This window comes from Lutra lutra, chromosome 7, assembly GCF_902655055.1.
Source record: "Lutra lutra chromosome 7, mLutLut1.2, whole genome shotgun sequence".
Taxonomy (NCBI): domain Eukaryota; kingdom Metazoa; phylum Chordata; class Mammalia; order Carnivora; family Mustelidae; genus Lutra; species Lutra lutra.
Genome location: NC_062284.1, coordinates 129,469,041 through 129,488,786, shown reverse-complemented (window position 1 = coordinate 129,488,786; position 19,746 = coordinate 129,469,041). Strand labels below are relative to the sequence as shown.

The window sequence follows — 19,746 nt, the reverse complement described above, 5'->3', positions numbered from 1 at the left end:
TAAGGGGCTGATTCTTGATTTCAGCTCAGGTCATGATCTCAGGGTGTGGCTTCAAGCCCTGTGTTGGGCTCTGCACTGAGTGGGAAGTCTGCTTGAGGATTCTCTTTCCCCCTCCTTCTGCCTCTCCTCCTGCTTGCACATGCTCTTTTTCTAAAAATAAAAAAATCTTAAAAAAAGAAAAGGTCACTGATCAGAGATCAGCATAACAAATATAATAATGAAAAAGTTTGAAATATTGTGAGAATAACCAAAATGTGACACAGAGACACAAAGTGAGCAAATGCTGTTGGAAAAATGGCACTAATAGATTTGTTTGATGCAGTGTTGCCACAAACCTTCAATTTGTAAAACAAAACAAAGCCTGTTCTATCTGCAAAGTGCAATAAACTAAGGTACGCCTGTACTAAGATGTTCTCCAGTGTCCCTGTGCTTTTGGCAGTAATGAGAGTTATTATAGGTAACAGTGTTGATCAGAGTACTCAATTAAGCAGCCAATTTTGTTGTTCTTACTAGCCTGGATATAAACGTAGTTGGGCAAAATCAAGTTAATTTTGTCCCAAGAAAAAAAATAATAGTGACTCTAGACTGTGCTTTATGTGAAGAGGATATCAGTGTCCCACTCTCCATTGGATATGCAGGTACTCCATGGCTGGTCATAAAAGAAGTGCTTTGTAGGAACCAATGACCAAGTGACCAGTTGACTTTTAGAGTGCTGCTTGTGTTGGTGGAAAAGATATGTGGCTCGTGTGAAAATCCAGGTTGCCACCTGACTTTATGTACTAGCTCTGTGGAATGATGTCTCTCACCCACACAGAATGGCACACAGAAACAAGCATGCTTAGGGTGTCCCCCAACAGGCTACTAGTCTCTCTTCAGACTAATTACAATGATTTGGAACATATTTGTAAATTATCAACCATGTTCAAGCTAGAGTGTTTGGAACCGTTGTGGGTTCCATGGTCTAGATTTCCTAGTATCCTGGGAGTTTTTTTTTTTTTAAAGATTTTATTTATTTATTTGACAGAGATGACAAGCAGGCAGAGAGGCAGGCAGAGAGAGTGGGGGGGGGGGAAGCAGGCTCCCTGCTGAGCAGAGAGCCCGATGTGGGGCTTGATCCCAGGACCCTGGGATCATGACCTGAGCTGAAGGCAGAGGCTTTAATCCACTGAGCCACCCAGGTGCCCCTCCTGGGAGTTTTTGACAGGAAAAAAAGGAATCCAAGGTAGGCTTGGGTAAAGGGGTGCAACCATTACTTACATTGTCAAATTTCCAAGGTTTAAAAAATTCCCTTTCAAACTTTAATGTCCATAAACATTATTTGGGAAATTTGTTAAAAATATAGATGACTAGATTCCACCTTGAGAGAGTCTAGGGTGGCACCAGCATGGGGGTCTGCATGTAATAAACATCTCTGGTGATTTTGATATGGATGGTTCATGAACCAGTTTAAGAACTTGTGGCTTAAGGTCTGATGGTAGCCAGTGTGAGAATATAGGAGACTGAACTGAGATGGGGCAGGTATATCCTGGCAAGAATAGTTCTTAGTGTTGGGAGCAGCTAGTACTAATAGTCATGGGGCAACAGGGTGGTCAGGTGTTGCTGGACTTCAGGACTGGTTTTCCATCCCAGTGGGTGAACTAGGGTGGGAAGGAAGAGCCAGAGCAAGAGGCCAGGTAAGCTGGCTGGTCAAATGACAGAGTTAGATTAGGAGGTTTCTGCCCAAAGCTCATGGGGGCCTGTAGGTGCCAAAGTAAACTCTGGCACCTAGATCATAGAGTGTGGAATCAGTAGATACCAATAGAGGAGCCATCATCATGCTGCTCATGGCAAGAGGTGAAATGAGTAGGGTTTGGGTTAAGTGGTATGGAAGGTTCCAGTTGCATTAGGGTTCTATGTTGGACTTAAAGTCCATCACATTTTGTGGCTTTCTACTGCACTTAGAATGTAGGTCTTGGTCACCTGGCCCCTGCCAGACTTCCCAATCCCCCTAATTCTCTGTTGTGTTCCAGCCAACTTTTAAAGAATATGGCTCTTTAGAGATGCTAAGATCTTTCTGCTGAGGACCCTCCCAAACCTGTCTCCTTTGCGTGGAGGTCTCTTTCCACTCCTTTTCTTATTATGAATGTTTTATGAAAGGGCTGATGACTCTGTGTCTCTTCTATCCCTTCTCATTCCCAGCCTCTTCAAAAGTAACCAAAAGCACAGTGACCCATCCCAGGGAACTCCTGTGGTTTTCACTTCTGTTTCTGGGCATACAATTTGGTGTGGTAGTGAAGAAGAGGGTATGGAGTCCAGTTAAAACTGGCACAATTTTGGGAAGTGTGGGGAAGCAGAGGCCAACTGAGCTCACCTTAAAGAATCAGATGTTTCAAAGGTTGGTCAAATTCAGGTGACATTTGGCTTTACTTGCATGATAGCCCTAAGTCCAAGAAGGTCTGTGATTAGGAGGTAGGGACAGAAAATCAGGGGGGTGGTTGTAGGTTAACAGAGACTAACTTAAGCATCTTTGCATCCTCTAGTACCCACTAGAACACATGCCTCTAGCTCTGTACCTCTACACTCATACAGATGTTGTGTGTGGGGTGGGGGGAGAAGGGAGGGAGAGAGTGAGTGAGAAAGAGAAAGGGAGAGAGCACAATGGAAGAGTTAGAGTGCATATATAACATACAGGGGTATGCAAAGTGTTGGGACGTTGGGACAGCTTAGGAAACATGCTCTGGAGCTTTGGGAATCTCTCAGGATTCCCAGCTGGTCCTGGAGAATCAATAGGCAGGGTTGCCAAGGGGGTGTGTCCTCATGGTCACTACTAATTGTTTGGCTCTAGATATTTACCCAGTGACAGCACCATCCATTGGCTTAGCCAGATCTGGGATGGGCAGACAGCCCATTTTCACATTACAAGTTTTCTTATCCTTGCAAAAGGAACAGGTAAAGGAGTACTCCAAGTGTGTGTCATTTTCATTTGGCGGGGGTGGCTTCTGCTTTGCCTTTCTCTCTAATTTCTTAGAAAAGAAGACCTACTTCCATTTTCCTTGATACCACTCTTGCTTCAATGGAGCCTTCATGAAAGCCCATTGCAGTTGGTGCGGGCCAATTCATTTTCCAGCTCTCAGCTCAGATTTCACTTCTCCAAAGATGGCTTCCCTGACTTCCAAGTCTAAAGGGGTACCCTAATAATCTGCCCCCAATTCGTAAAGAATTCTCCTGGCCCTTATCACAAATTTTGAGTATTATTTTAGTTATTTCTCTCTCCCACTAGCCTGTGAATACCTACAAGGGATTATCACATCTGCTTGGTACACCTATTGCCTCCCCAGTGCCTCGGGAGAGCCACTGTGCTGCTTAGTAATGCCTTGTTGAATGAGGAAAGGTTGAACAAATGAAGGGCTGAATCTCAGAGAATCAATAGGGCTTTGGTGGAAGACTGTCAGGAAGTTCTAAAAGACCAGAGAAATAATAGAAAATGCTGCATAACATCTTTGCAATACCTTGGGTATATCTTTTGGTTAGAGCACAGGGCGGCTGTGCGAGATCTAGTTAGGAGACTGGACCAGCATGAAGGGTTTAAATTCTGAGCTTTGGCTGGATTTCATTCCATGGGCAATGGGGAGTTGTGAGAGATTTTCATGCAGGGGAGTGAGTAAAGCAGCACAAAGTCTGCTTGAATGGTGGTATCCTGGGTGGGTGGAGAGGGAGAAGCCAGAGGTAGGAAAAGCAGGAGGCTGTTGTACCAGCAGCCCAGGCAGGAGGCAATCGAGTCTTGAACCAGGGTAGTGCTAGTGGGAGTGGAGAGGGAGGAACAGATGTAAGAGACATTGGGAAGGAATAAATGACAGACTTTGGTGGCTGATTGGATGTGGGGGCGAGGGAATTTCTCAGCCATTCAAGAGAAAAGTGCCACCTCCCTCCTCCTGCTAACTTCAGCTCAATGGCGGGAGTGTATCAGTGACAAAGAGCTGGCAAGATCTGAAGTCTGGAAGCATCTGTAGAAAGAAATAAAGGACAGGCAGCTGAATGAGAATGGGAAAAAATTTGTGTCACGAAGTGGTCCTATTGCAAATTGTGGAAGGAGATGTGCAAATCTTAAAAAAAAAAAAATGAAATAAAATCTACTGGGAACATGGTGCCCCATCCCTTCCAGTGGCTAAATTGCTCTGGAGGAATTTGTTCCTACCTGCCCGACCATCTTGTGGGCTGTGTGTCCTTGAAAAAAGGATTATAATAATGGTTAAGAAGCACCCCACGAGATTTCCTTTGAGCTCTTTTGGTCATTAGATTAGCCTGAACTCCAGCCTTGTCTGAGACTGAAGCGTGGTCTGGTGCTATCCTGCTAAAGTATGTAGATTTCTGGGAGTTTAAAAAGGAATTGGTCCGTTAAAGCTATAGCTGGCCAATACCACAGCAGGGTCCCAGCCAATGGAGTGAACTTCTATGAGTCACTTGGCCATTTTGGGTCTCTGTCTTTGCACTTATGAACATAAGGTTTGGATGAGATAGAAACTCCATTGTTTCTCCTGGGGCTAACCTATGATTCTGTAGCCCAGTGGGACACACGAGGGTGGCTTCAGTCAGTGTGGGAGGCTCTAAAATATTTTAGTGAGGGGCCATGTGTCCAGAGTCAAACCTTTAGGGGCACATCTGTTTCCCCACTGAACACTAGCACTACACCATGTTTCCTTCCCACCCACCTCCATTACTGTCAAACAGAACCACTCACTGACAGATTGCCTTCTTTTTAGGCTAGGGATATTTTGCATTCATTTTCCACTAGATGATACGTAGAGTTAATATAATTTTTTTGAGTTAATATAATTTTAATGTAAATTTACATTCATTAAAGTCACTGCCATTTCTCTGGTGGGCAGCAGAGCATCACAGTGAAGGAGTCAAAGAAGCAAGTGAGTTAATAGATGTTAAGTCAGGATTCAAACCTCTAGCTCTGAGGTCCAGATCTACATACTACTTAATGTCAGAGTCTTTGTATTAGTCAGCTCCATCTACCATAACAAAATACCACAGATGGGATGGCTTTAAAAATGGAAATTTTTAAAAAAAGGTTTTGATTGATGGATGGATTGATTGATTTAAATGAAAGGGAGAGAGAATGTGTGCATGAGCAGGTGGGGAGGAGCAGAGGGAGATGGAGAGAGAGAATCCCAAGCAATGGCCACGTTGAGTATGGAGCCCAATCTCTTGACCCTGAGATCATGACCTGAGCTGAAATCAAGAGTCAGATGCTTAACTGACTGAGCCACTCAGGTCCCCCTAAATATGGAGGCTTCTCTCCCACACTTCTGGAGGCTGGAGGTCCAAGATCAAGGTATCAGTAGGTTTGGTTTCTCCTGAGGCCTCTTTCTGTGGCTTTTACATAGCCACCTTCTCCCTGTCTTCAGGCAGTCATTCCTTTGTGTGTGAGCATCCCTGGTATCTCTCTCTTTCTTCTTTCTTCTTCTTCTCCTCCTCCTCCTTCTTCTTCTCCTCTTTCTTCTTCTTCTTCTTTTTTTTTTTTTTTTAAGATTTTATTTATTTGGGCGCCTGGGTGGCTCAGTGGGTTAGGCCGCTGCCTTCGGCTCAGGTCATGATCTCAGGGTCCTGGGATCGAGTCCCACATCGGGCTCTCTGCTCAGCAGGAAGCCTGCTTCCCTCTCTCTCTCTCTCTACCTGCCTCTCCATCTGCTTGTGATCTCTCTCTGTCAAATAAATAAATAAATAAAAATCTTAAAAAAAAATTAAAAAAAAAAGATTTTATTTATTTGTTGGGAATGTGGAGGGAGATATACAGAGCACAAGCAGGGGGAGTGGCAGGCAGAGGGAGAAGCAGACTCCCCACTGAACAGGGAGCCAGATGTGGTACTCGATCCCAGGACCCTGAGCCAAAGGCAGATGCTCAACTGACTGAGCCACCAGGAATTCCTCTCTCCCTCTTCTTATAAGGACCCCAGTCCTATGGGATTTGGGTCCCACCCTTATGACCTCATTTAACCTTAATTATCTCCTTAAAGGCCCTATCTCCAAATAGAGTTACATTGGGGGTTAAGACTTTAACATGTAGATTTTGGGAGAACACATTTTAGTCCATAACAAACTTCCTCATGGATTTGTTGAGAAGATGAAAGGAGATTTCAGTGATAGGGACATCCCTAGAACAATAGTGCTTGGTATACATTTACTGCTCAGAGCTGTTGTTGTTATGTTTTGATGTTGCTGTAAGAAAGGGACTAAAAATGTTACAAGGTGCTAAAAGCTCCCAGGCAGAATTTTCCTCTTCTCTGCATGTCCATTGCTAACCACCAGTATCACTTGCCCAGTGTCCACACAGAGCCTCCTCCTGACTGTTCTCTCAGGTTCCATACTTGTCTCCTATAGTCCATTATCTACATGGGCATGATCTTTTCAAACTTAGAGAATGCTTCTCATTTACTTAAAATACACTGGCTCTCCACTAAACTTGATGGATGTCCTAATTCTAGGCCCTACAGATTGAGTCCCTGTTCTTTCCTACCTCATCTCCTGTCATTCCCCCCTTAACCGACTGAGCCACCCTGGCACCTCTGCTTTGGCCATCTTGAGTCATCTCTTGGCCCTCATGGATTTCACCTGCATGCTTAGTGCTGCCCAGGCCCAGGGGCCACACTGTCCAGACTACAGAGTACTTTCCAAAGTACTGGACCCTCTCTCCCTAGGGTGATATTCTCAGTATTTAAAACGAGTATTACAATGGCATTGACCACTTATTTATAAACAGCCATTACATGGGAACTGATGTGTATTTGCCAAATGTCAGCTCTGACTTCCCTATTGATCCCCTCCCCAGAAAATGAGGTATAGTGCTCTCCCTAATGCCAACAGTGAAGCGGCTGTACTTATAGGCCCATTAACCTCCCCCCCCTCCACATGTAATAGCCCAGTATTTTCCTGTGGAATGCTTCACTTGCTCCATTGCAGCTGAAACCTACCAAGGATACATTTTCATTCAACAAGTATTCATTGAACACCTTTTATGTGTCAGGCACTGTGTGGGAGGCTGAGGATGGAGCAGTGAACAAACAGATGCGAGTCATTTCTCCGATAGAACTTGTATTCATGACTATTCCAGGGTTTCTGCCTAGTTCTTTATAAAGTATAGTATCGAATCACAAAGTTATTGAAGCCCTGGGGATGGGAAAACCAAAGAAGAAATGACATTTGAGATGAAAGGAGAGGGTTCTCCTTGCTTAGTTCTTGCTCATCTCAACTTCTGCCCCAAGAGGTGGGACCTTTTTCTGTGTGCTTCTCGCCCTGCCTGGGTCTTGCCTCCAAATGGATTACTGCCCTTGGGACCAAACCAGCTGTCTGACTGCATGCATTGCTGCTGCCTGGAGATGACTACTCCATCTTGCTGGACAGTGTTGTTACTGATGCTGCTTTAAGTCATATTAGGCTTTTCCAGGCGCTTTGGACAATGGTTTAGGATTTTTCACTTCCCAAGCCCTGCCTTCCTTTTTACTTTCTTTTAGCAGAATGGTCATGACATGGCTTAGTGGAATTTCTCTGTGTTTTGACAGAATCCTGGAAGTCTCCTGCCTTTATTTCTCCCATATAAGACATCCTGTGACACTGATAGGAAGATGTGTGCCTTATCTTTTAAATATAGACATGGACCAGCACCTCTGGTGGAATTCTCTTAGACCTTTTCCCACCAGCCTGCTCTGCTGACTCTTTTCTGCTAACTCATATGCTTTAGGTAATATTTTCATCTTGAATCATGACTGGTTCTAATATGCACCCTTGTTTGGCTCCTAACATCCCCATCTAACAGTCAATAACATGTTGCAGTTAGGAAGTCTTTGCTTGCAAATAATGGAAAATTCAACTCACATTGGCTAAAGCTGAAAGGGGGAATCTCTTTGCTTTATAACTAAATGGTTTGGGCAAGACTTGAATTATAATTCAAATGAAGTGACCAGAACCTGGTTTCTCTTGCCATTCCTTGACGTGGGCTCTGTGGTCAAGCAGGCTCTCCTCATGCATCTAAAGATGGTTATGAACATTGGCCATGGCAATTTCCTCATTCAAATCCATGAGAAGGAGAAACTTGTCCTTGAGGGCTTAACCAAAAATTGAGTCTTACTGGCTCTGATTCACCTGATTTTGGTCATGTGCTGTCTTGGTCAGTTGAGACTATTATAACAATGCACCATAGCCTGAGTGACTTACAGGCAACAGAAATCTCTCACAGTTCTGGAGGCTGGAAGTGTGACATCAGGGTTCCAGTATGGTTGAGTTTTAGTGAAGGTGTTCTTCCAGGTAGTACCTCACATGGTGGGAAGAGTGTCATTTAACTCTCTCACCTCTCTCATGAGTCACCAATCCCATTCATGAGGGTTCATGTTCTATTTACCTCCCAAAGGCCTACCTCCCAATGACACAAGATGGCAATTAGATTTCAATATATGAATTTTGGAGGCACCAGACATTCAGCCAATAACCTGTGTCTTCCTTCAATGTTTTGGGGAGGGCAGAAGAGATATACAGGATGGTTTAACCAGTCAGGACTTAGTTCCTCTTGCTGTGGGTGGAGTCAGTCTCGGCTAAACTGCTTGCCTGGAAAATTCAGGATGATGTTAGGAAAGGCACAGTGGGAATAGACCCTGGGACAACAACACATGTCTCCTACTACAACTCAGTCTTTGTCTCAAAATTGTGCTCTTGCCCCCAGAATTGACATGGCATTCAGTATGATTTCTCAGATAGAAGTTTGGAGTATGCTTTAGTTTCCATCTTGCAAGTTCTCCTAATCATCACCACTATTTCCCTGCACCCCTGTTTTTCCTTGCTGGGAGTATGGCCTCAGAGATGTTGTACCATCTGACCCAATACCTGATCATTTCAATAACTTAGGTATTTAAAGAGCAAAAGATACTCCTTCTACAATAGTAATGCGATAATCACTGTGGAAACTATACAGGTGAATAGGAATAGGTACATCGAAAATAAGTAAAAGAGTCCAAGTGTGTCAAACCTTGAAAAAATTCTTATGGAACTTTCTTGGCCTAATATCTGTGGTGTTATCACCATTTATATCTTTGAGCTTTTAGTTGTATCCCTATAAGAGATTTCTTAGAATGACTGGACTTACCAACAAACTTTGGTAGTAATCCAATCCAAGACTCTGATTTTTCTTGTTAGAAAACAGGCCCAAGCAGGTTTTGTGATCTGCCCAAAGTCACACCACAATACCCAGAGCTTGGGGTTCTGGTTCTCAGTCCACTGGTGTTACTGTCCTTGTGGACTTAGGCGTGTGGGGAGTGTCTATCAAGTGGCAATAGATGTCAGGGACTGTGTTCTGAGGCCCAGGTGCTACGTATGCCCTGGCATTTAACTGGGGTTGCTAAGGCTCCCATTTCAGACTTGTAGCCATTCTGTCTTTTCAATGGAAAAAATATAATTTTATTGTTAAAACAGATGAAGTTAAATACCCTATTTTTTAGCAGATGATAAAAGAAATACACACCAGAAGTACAATTATGTATTTCCTTGCTGTTTATTAATTGTAATTTATGGTTTAACTAGTTCTAGCCATATTTCCACATTTGACTAAAGTTTGTGTTTTCTGCATTGCCCTTACATATACTTCCTGAGATTTTTAAGACTCTTTGGGACTGTAGGCCTGGTAGGCATCAAAAACATTTGCAGCTGCCTTCAACTGATGGCCTTCATTCATTCATTCAACAAATATTTGGTTGTGTCCTTCCAATTAGGAAGTCATTTTTATGGGTGCTTTTCTTCTCAGTTTGCTAAAAAGAAATCCCCGGGGACTTGAGTTTTCTGTCTCTAAATGCCTTTATCTTCTATTTCATGTCACCGGGGCTGTCACAGGAATGATAACCACGTGTGCTTGTGTGTGTGTCTGTGTGTAGTTATATGTTTGTGGATATACACACACATACTTCTAAGGACTTTACATATTATTTGCTCAATTAATGTCCACAACAACCTTACTAGTAAACAGTTTATTTTGCAGATGGAAACAGAAGCCAGGGGAGGTTATACCACTTACCAAAGGTCATGCATCTGGTAAGTGGTGGAGCTGGTATTTGAACCAGGCAGTTTGGCTCCAGAATCATTGCTCTAAACCTCTCGGGACAGAGAAGGCTCTGTCCAGAGACTGTATAAACTACACAGACAATGGACTCTCTTTTGAATATTTTTTCTCAAACAAGTAGAGGGCAATTTTCTACTTTCTTTTAAAGAAGAATAAACCCAACATTGTTATTTCCAGCTTACTCTAGAGAGAGTGCTAAAAAAAAATTAATAAATATTTTCCAGCTTCTGACTATTGAAGTCCATGAGCCTTTTCTTTCTTTTTTCTCTTTTCCTTCTTTGCGACCTGAGCACATCTTCTCTAATCTTTGGTTTCTTTATTTGATTAAAAAAAAAATGTTTCATTAGATGACCTCTATAGACCCGTTCAACTGTGTACCCTACGTTTTGGTTATCTTTTTGTAGGGTGCTTCCCAAATACACTGAATCTTTTAAAATAATCTCTTTGGTGGAGGAAAATAAAATAAGATTTTAAATTAAATTTTTTTCCCATAAGAGAAGCCCACAGGTGGCTGAGGGGGAGAGGGGTGTCCATACCACAGACGCTCATGGGTGTCACTGAACACCACGGCTTCTTCTGTTCTCTTATTTTATCATTCATGACATGTGACTTTCATCCTCATGATTTTATGGTGGTTGCTCATACCCTTGGCAGAAAAGACGTGAGAGGAGGGAAGACGAGAAAGTGCCAGTATCAAGAAAATAGAAGCTTTTCTCAGAAATCCTCCATGGACTTTTGCTTATGTTTTGTTGGCCAGAACTGGGCCATATGACTACTAGCTTTAAAAAAGGCTGAGAAGGTTAATGTTTTTAGCTGAGTGTATGGTAGCCTGAACAAAATTGGGATTTCATGGTGAGGAGGCAGCAGAGACTAGAATAGAGGAATAACTAACAGTTCTGGCATGTGTCATGGTCTACTTCTTTGTTTCTTCTAAACTTAAAAACACATGAATAGATGAATCTTCCTTTTATTCTTTGTTTTCTTTCTTTCTTGCTTGGTACTAGACTTCCTCCTTGATTAACTTCTAGTATCATTAAATGTGACATTATCACTAAAATACAATTGTTAATAATATTAACCATTAATTTGTACACAAAGACATGAGCAGTCAGACTGAGGAGTTCTAGACTTAAGTCATGAAGATGAGGGGGAGGCATGATTCACCACAGTGGGTGGGAGGAACATGAAGAGCAAATACGGGCTGGACCACAAGTTTCAGCAGAGCAGGTCTGGATTCTTTTTCCATTTCCGTGTGTGACTTGGAAATGTAACTTCATCTGTGGGTCACAGTTTATTTACTTTATTATATAAAAGTAAGTGAGATGATGGACTAAAACTATTTGCAATCCTTGGGAAAGAGTTATTTCAAAAAGTCAATATGAGAGAAAATATATGTTCATTAATGTAAATCCTACAGGGGACCACTAATTTGGAATTTGTCATAAGTCAGGCAGAAGTTGGATTTCAGAGGGACTCTTTCATCTTCTTAAGAGAATAAACTATTTACAGGCACTATAGAAGCACTTCTAATTTGTGAAAAGTGAAAGGAATGATAAATAGAATTTTTCTCAGCTATTCAGCATTTTTGTTTGGCAATACATTGTTACATTAGGTCTAATTATGTATTTTTTTTCTAGTGGAAAAGACTAAATTTCTTAAAAAATGTTTTATAATTCAAACTTTTTAATGAATGCAGATAGACATCTTTATTTATATACTTCCATGTGTTCCAGCTGAATTACTGTCCCTGTAGGGAAGCCCATCCCGCTGCCCTCCTAGGATTTACTTCTGGGTCCACTGAAAGATTGATGACCTTCTTGAGGGCAGTGACCTTCGTTTCCTTCCCACTTAGGAAACATCTTGGTGTGGTATATGAGGTCAGTTCTCAGTAGATTAGAGTTGCTAAATTACTCATCTTAACTGCCTATGTTATGAGATGACTACGTAATCCGCCCATCATTAAGTATGGCATGCAGTAAGGTGTTTAGTAGATATTAACTATAATTGTTAGAAGGCAGTTAGTAGGGTGATGAAGGAGACAGGACCTGTCATCTGACACTCTGGGATAGAATTCCAATGCTACAATTCGTCAGCTTGGCAACTCCTCCCTGACCTTTGGTTTCTCATCTCTCTATTATAATGGTGATCATAATACCTAGTCCATGAGTTTGATGTGAGGATTAAATGAGATACTATAGTTAAGGTGTCTTTTGAACACAGGGCCTGGCACATGCTAAATACTCAATAAACAGTAGCTACCATTATTTTTGTTTTTGTTGCCAGTGTGGATGTCTCACTTAGACTCAATAGATTTAAATTTATCTGCACAACCCAAATCTGACCAGCGCAGGATATGCTTCTGAGTGTTCCCAGACCAACACCGGGAACATTTGCAGCCAAGAAGCTTTATGCTGAGTCCACCTTCTCCATCAGTGATATTGGCTAACACTGTCCTAAGGCCATTTGGGAAGAGCTTTATTTGCCCTCCAAGGAAGGGAGGATGAAAGGAGATTTAGCTGTTAACTTTCTAACACCAGGTGGCTCAATTGTCTTGAGAAACCATGACACACATTTTGCAAAAGGCTGCAACAGACTTTTGCTTGTTCCTGGCCTATATCTCCCTTCTGGATTTTGTTTGTGCCCCATCTTTTGACCACAAAGGGCACTTGTTTACTTGTAGGGAGAAGTTGAGTCCCGTTCTGATTCCCAGCACAGTTTAGAGCAAAGAGGCTGCTTTTTTGCACTTGCTGCTGAGGGTGAAAGCACTCTAAGACCACCCTGGGAAAGAGGTATAGATCTGCTATCAATTGCCCACATTTCCCCTTCCATATCAGGCAGTCAGCTAGGTGAGCACCACTCCCAATATGATTGGTGTTTAACAGTGCTGTCGTACTTTGTGTTTTTAAAAAGCTTCAAAAATCAATTCCTCATTAACCTGATTGAAAGAGAAGTTATGCCTCCTCTGCTATGTTCTGAGCGGGACATAGATCACTGCAGGTGCTCGATAAGTATTAAGCATTTAATCCTCACCATTCCTCCCACTGAAGTAGGTCACTAGAACTCATTTTCTTAGGGATGAGGGTCTTCATCTCTAGTCCAATGTTGCTGTCTGTAAATCTCAAACTTTCCAAAATAAGAGGACTCCCAAATGGGTGATGTAAAAGCAGCCTGGCGGTCCTCTAGTTCAGAAGGTGGTGGGCTGCATTTTGCTCTGAGTGTTCTTGTGATTTCTGAAGCGAGCAGCCTGGGCAATGGAGTTACTTGGAATTATGTGGTATGCATTACCTGTAGTAGAGTAGTATCTCTCCTGGAAGGAAGAAGCTTCTATCGTAGTAGACAGGGTCATAAGTAGAGGTCATCAATCACAGTGCTGCCATTCTTTTTTTTTTTTTTTAAAGAGAGGCAAACCATGAAATAGGCTTTTTAAAAATTTTATTTATTTATTTGAGAGAGAGACAGAGTGAGAGAGCATGAGAGGGGAGGTCAGAGGGAGAAGCAGACTCCCCATGGAGCTGGGATCCTGATGTGGGACTCCATCCCAGGACTCCAGGATCATGACCTGAGCTGAAGGCAGTCGCTTAACCAACTGAGCCACCCAGGCGCCCCAGTGCTGCCATTCTTTAAGACTATTCACATGCGCATGGGTGGTACTCACAAGTCCTATCAAGTCCTGCAGGTGGAACAATAGTTTGAAGTTTGGAATATTGTCCCACATATGGAGCCATGATGTTCATTTCATTCCTTTGAAGTTTCCATAATGGGATCACTCAGTTTGGGACATCTACTTGTTCAACGTCTCAGAAAATGTGACCGCAGAATAAAATGTGCTTGGCCGGGAGTCTGGGAGGATGCTACTCAGTCATACCTTCTGGCCTCTAATCTCCGTTTCTCAGAAGTGGGTTAAGACGGTGACTGAGCTGGTGGTAAGACCCAATCTAGAGGGGAAAGATACATCTGGATGGGACAAATGCTTAAGGCTTCACTTCTCCAGGGAAAAGCAAAAAGCTGTGCGGCTGAGGCATTTTCAGGCTGCCTCTGTGGTGCAGGCCAGGCAGCACATAATACAGAAGATGTGCTGTTTGGGTACGGAAATAGCAGCCATCAATGCCTAGCCATTAGGTCAGCCCACGGAGAAGGGAACAGCACACAGCTCTGAAGTGACTGGCTTAGAATTTGGCGTCAGATGGGGACACTGTCTCACATTGTGGTTAATGCAGTTTAGAAGAAACTTGAATTCAGTGACTGATATATTACAGTAAAATATTACAATTTATTTTAAGCCATTTTTTTCTTTGTTTGACAACTGGGTCTACCCACCTGTTCGAAAAGAGTCAGAAGAGGCTATAAATTCTTTAGCATAGGAACCCAAGAATATTCTAGGTTTTGGTAATGACAGAATTTTATACTATAGTAGTATTTTCTTTCTTTTTTTAAAGAAGATTTTATTTATTCTAGAGGGGAGGGGGGAGGAGGTGCAGAGGGAGAGGGACAAGCAGACTGCACTGAGTGCAGAGCCCAACATGGGGCTTGATCTCAGGACCCTGAGACCATGACCTGAACTCAAACCAAGAGTCAGAGGCTTAACCTATGAAGCCACCCAGGTGCCTCTAGTTTTCCATGAGAGATTTTTGGAGGATTGAATGTTAATTAAACCATGCAATATCCATGACCTTAGAACTTTTTTTCTTTTTCTTTTCCTTAGCAGGTGGAAGAAGAAAGGGATAGTTATAAGTGATTAGGCTACCCAGTGATGCTGGATGTGTAGAGATGACTCAGGACCCTAACACCTAATAGTTTCTTTCCAAACATCACAGCACAACCCCTTTTGATATCCACTTGCCTCAGGCTGAATGTGTGTCCCCCCACCTAAATTCATATGTTGAAATCCTAACCCCCAATGTGATGGAATTTGGAGGTAAGGCCTTTGGGAAGTGATTAGTTCATGAGGGTCAAACCCACATGAATGGGATTAGGACCCTCACAAAAAGACAGGAGCGCTTCTCTGACTCTCCATCTCTTTTGGCCATGTGAGGATACAAAGGAAAGATAACCACGTAAAATCAGGAAGCAGGGCCCCACCAGATGCCAGATCTGCTGGCTCCTTGATCTTGGACTTCCTAGTCTCCAGAACTAAGAAATAAACATTTGAGACATAAATATGAGAAATATTGGGTAATCCTCCAGACTGTGGTACTCTGTTACAGCAGCCTAAAGGGACTCCCCCATCTTTTTGATAATTTTTCTGTGCTATCTTCTGTGGGAGTGTCATATTTCTAGAGAAGATTAGAGCGTTGTTTTGCCAAGGAACTCCTACCTAGGGCTCTTCTCCCATCCATATTGGACAGGCTTCATTCAGGGTCATTGTATGGGATTTAAATGGCCATAAACCTAGCATTCTGACAAGGGCCAAGGTATCCTGTAGCTCAGTGAGTGATTCTCTGGCAGTCATTAGACAGCCATGCTTAGGCTTCATACTATTCTTTCTACTTTAAATGTTCTTATTTCTCTTTTCTTACACTCAAATATTTTTATATTCATAAAGCTTTAGTCTCGTGTTTCCTTTCCTTTGTGAAACTAGGCCCATGATATATATTACCCATACATACCATTTGTCAATCTCCACATCCCGTGTAAAGACCCCTGTGTTGTTGTAGCTGTATAGTAAAGGTTAAACTAATTTTTGTGAACGTGATGGTTATAAACTATTGCACTTCACCTTGTATATGTATATTTTAAAGATTTTATTTATTTATTTGACAGAGAGAGAGAGACAATGAGAGCAGGAACACAAACATGGGGAGTGGGAGAGGGAAAGCAGGCCTCCTGCTGAGCAGGGAACCCAATGCGGGGCTCAATCCCAGAACCCTGGGATCATGACCTAAGCTGAAAGCAGACCAGCTGAGCCACCCAGGTGCTCCCATGTTTTAATAGTTCAACATTTTTTGAAATACTCCATTTTTAACAAGTGATCTCCTCAATGATCGTCAGAAATTACCAAAGGCAGAAACTCTTTCACACTTGGTCTCCACCAGAGCCCAGTCCTGTGTCTCAAAAACACATATGTTCACAAATGGTTGGTTGGTTGATCGTTTTCCGTATTTAAAGTTCTGCCATCTGCTGAACTATTGCCAGGCGTATATCCCATGAAGCTTTCCTTCTTTTCAGATAGATAGGGAACCCAATGAAGTGTGGATGAATTCTTTCTAAAAGGTTAGGTGTTGATTGACTGATTAGCTTTTTGGCAAGGAAAGTATTTCTCTCTTACATCATTACAGATGCGCAGTTGTACCTTTCAGGAGTCTGTTTTTGAGAGGTACAGAGCAGTTTAAAGATGTTTCACAGTAGGAAGGCATTTATTGCTATGGAAGACATTTAGTGGCTTCAAGGCTCCATTGAAGTATCATGAGATCTGGGCCAGCTGGGAAGGGAGCACTCCTAGATTACTCTGTGACACTTAATGGGAGATCTCATGCCTTCCTCTTTATTACCAGGGCTTAGTTACATGGGGGGAGGGGCTGATTCTCTAGGAGAATTGCCACGCACTCTGAATTTGTGTCTCCTCTTTTTTAAACATCAGGTTATTGTGGTGTAGTTTATATACAGCAAAATTGCACATCACTGGTTAGGGGTTTCCGTTATCGTTTAAAGTGTAGCGATATGGTGAGGCCAGGTGGCTCTTCGTTGCCTTCTTCCTAGTCAACTCTCCCTGCCCATCTAGTTTTCTGTACAACCTCAGGCTTTTGTGAAGTTTTTGAAGATGAAAAATAATGAAGTCGGCAGACATGGCAGTCGTTCCTGAAGTCCCCCCTGACTGTACAGCCAACCAGAGCTGCTCTTAGGTCACCTCATACAGGAGAAAGGCACCCTGAAGTTCCACTTTGGGGAAAGCAGGGAGGTCATTTTGCCACTCACGATCCTTTCCTTTCCTCTATTCCCTGTTTTTCCTTCAGCAGTGTGTACAACGTTGTTGATGCTCTTGAGTATTGCTGGTGATTGTACAACCAGAGTGAAGACAGAATACCATCAGGAAGACCAGAGGAGATATGTCATGACATGGGGGGCACCAAGAGAAAGAATATTTGATTCCTGTAAGAAAAAGTTGTTTGCTGGAAATTTGAAGAATTCATCCCAGGAATCTAAGTGGTACATTTTCTTTATTGCAAGAATCTTACACTTTCTTGCCAGTGTAGTAAAACCCAGGCCCCACCTCACTGCACCTTCTCTGTCGTCCCATTTACTAGTAAGCATCGACTGTGACATCATAAAGCAATTTGGGCCTGGGGCCACTTGGTCCCTGAAAAGGGGGCGGAAGTTCCTATTTGCTTACAGTACCTGAAACACCTGGGATTACCCTGTCATTACAGCCCCTGCTATTGTTGCTTCTTGCCAATACCCTTGGATTTCTTGTGATAGAGAACACAAGAAATTACATTTCAGATGGGGTCATGCCTTTTCTTCTTCTCCTTTAGAAAGGTTTCTTGAGTTGGTGCGGGAGTTTTCAAAGGAAATTCACTGGGGCCTTGCTCTGGACCATGACCCTGTGTAACAGAACGGCGTTTGGCACAATACAGGCCTGTTTGGGGCTCTGTCCATGGGGGGTTAGTGACTGCACGTACTGGGAGGTCTTCATTACAATGCTTAGTTGCCACTGGCACAGATGGAATGACATTATACAGTGTGGCCCTAAGTTAATGGAGAGTGATTTTTTTTTTGAAAAAACAAACATAAGAGAAATGAGGGTTGTGCCCTTCAAAACTGGTAGCACGGAAGGCAGCGCGTTTAATCCATTGACGCTTTCCTCAGCCAAGCATTGTTGTAACTTCTGATTTGAAGTTGCCTTCAGGGTCTGTGGCACATTAAAAATATAAAATATTTATTGCGCCTTTTTTTTTTTTCCTGAATGCAAAAGTTATATAGGTTTTCTGCAGCAAGTTTGGAGAGTACAAGAAAACATATAAGGATAAACTATCCATAATCTTAACACCCAGAGAAGAGCCCTGTCAAAACTGATGTGTATCTTTCTGGTAATTTTGTATGCATCTGCAAACATGGATGTAAACACACACACTGACATATGCATGTTTATTCACTGAACTGAGACAGTAATCTTTACACTGTCATTTAGGCTGCTTAAAAATATGTTATAGCACATGGCTTTGAATAGCCTCTGTGGTCCAAATATTTTTCTTGAAGAGGATAGATTTTTATTTTTGGAAACAGCCAGAAGTCATTTAGAGCCAAGCCTAGGCATCTCCATTATTAAACTGCCTAATATATTTTGGGAAAACCAAAAAGCCCATGTGACCATAGAGTAATAAATTTGGTTTTCGTGGGTGGTTTAATCTGACTTAATGTTATATCCAAAAGCAGAGTTCCAGGAATATTTTAAGCCATGGCAAATCATTGGCTTAAGTGTATGGATTTCAAAGGTGAATGAAGGAAAGTGTGCTCTTTTTGATATAAAACTTCTGGTTCTGTACTTAAGGAATAGGTAGCACTCACTACAAAACCAGGCAGAAGATTTTCTCCTATAATCTTGGAGCTTCTGTGTTTTAAGGGGCATGTTAGCCAGGTAGGAGCTGCACTTGTTTGAAAGCCATCTTCTGCAAGATCCTGAACCTCTCTGAGCCTGGCCAGGATGTTAGTCTGATAGTTAAGAATGCTTCTTACTTTATGGATGTTAGCTGGGGTCAGCTTTCCCCTACTCCATGTAATGTTCACATTTTCCTTGCCTTGGAGCAGTCAAAAAGATAGGAGGGGAGGAATTAGTTTTCAAAATAGTACCAGTTAAATATATTACCATTTATCCATTCTGAAATAATGAATGGTTTCTAATAGATTAATTAATATGCATTAGTTAATTCAATGCAATTATTAAAAAAAAAGACAGAATCTGTCAATAATTAGGACCTTGGAGTTCATTTTTCTGTCACCATCCACCACCTGGGTCTGTTCTACTGATGACGACGGTCTCCTGTACAATTATGGAAACCTTAGCAGGCCAGAAAAGGCTTCATTATGTAAACACACTGACAGCCTCTCATATAGATTGAGTGGTGAATTAATATCAGAAATTAATATTTTGGTCCCCACCATTGTTAATCCCTATTTTGTTGCCCTCAGATATAGATGATAACTTGGGGGGAAATAGGGATTAGGACCTGGGTTAGCTCTAAAATCCTTCTAGACCCAGAAGATAGCTAATTTAGGAAAGGGTAATTTATCAGATTTTTGATAGACTCTTTCAACCAGTTCTCCCGTTCTAAGGTTTCTTTGGTTTCATAGGACTCCTATCTCATAGGCATCTAGATTCAACTAAGAGTTATTAAGCTCCTGTTACATGGCAGATAAAGTGAAAGGCCATTTTATAGTCTCATTTTATTCCCACATCAATCCATTTTTGCATAACAATGGAATTGAGGTTCTGAGGGGGTTAATAACTGGCCCAAGGCCATACTGTTGATAAATGAGGAAGTGGGACTTATTTATTTATATATATATATATATATATATATTTTAAATTAACATATAATGTATTATTTGCCCCTGGGGGTACAGGTCTGTGAATCATCAGGCTTACACACTTCACAGCACTCATCATAGCACATACCCTCCCCAATGTCCATAACCCAGCCACCCTCTCCCTACTCCCCCTACCCCTC

At 42.2% G+C, this 19,746-nt stretch overlaps 1 protein-coding gene across 1 annotated transcript in view; it reads left to right on the top strand.

Annotated features, from left to right (window-relative positions):
• NRXN3 (neurexin 3) overlaps positions 1–19,746 on the top strand; it is a 1,668,422-nt gene that overhangs the window by 45,383 nt on the left and 1,603,293 nt on the right. The window contains exon 2 of the mRNA XM_047738119.1: positions 17,035–17,227. The gene's annotated coding sequence lies outside the window, so the exon portion shown is untranslated. The remainder of the gene's footprint in view (positions 1–17,034; positions 17,228–19,746) is intronic.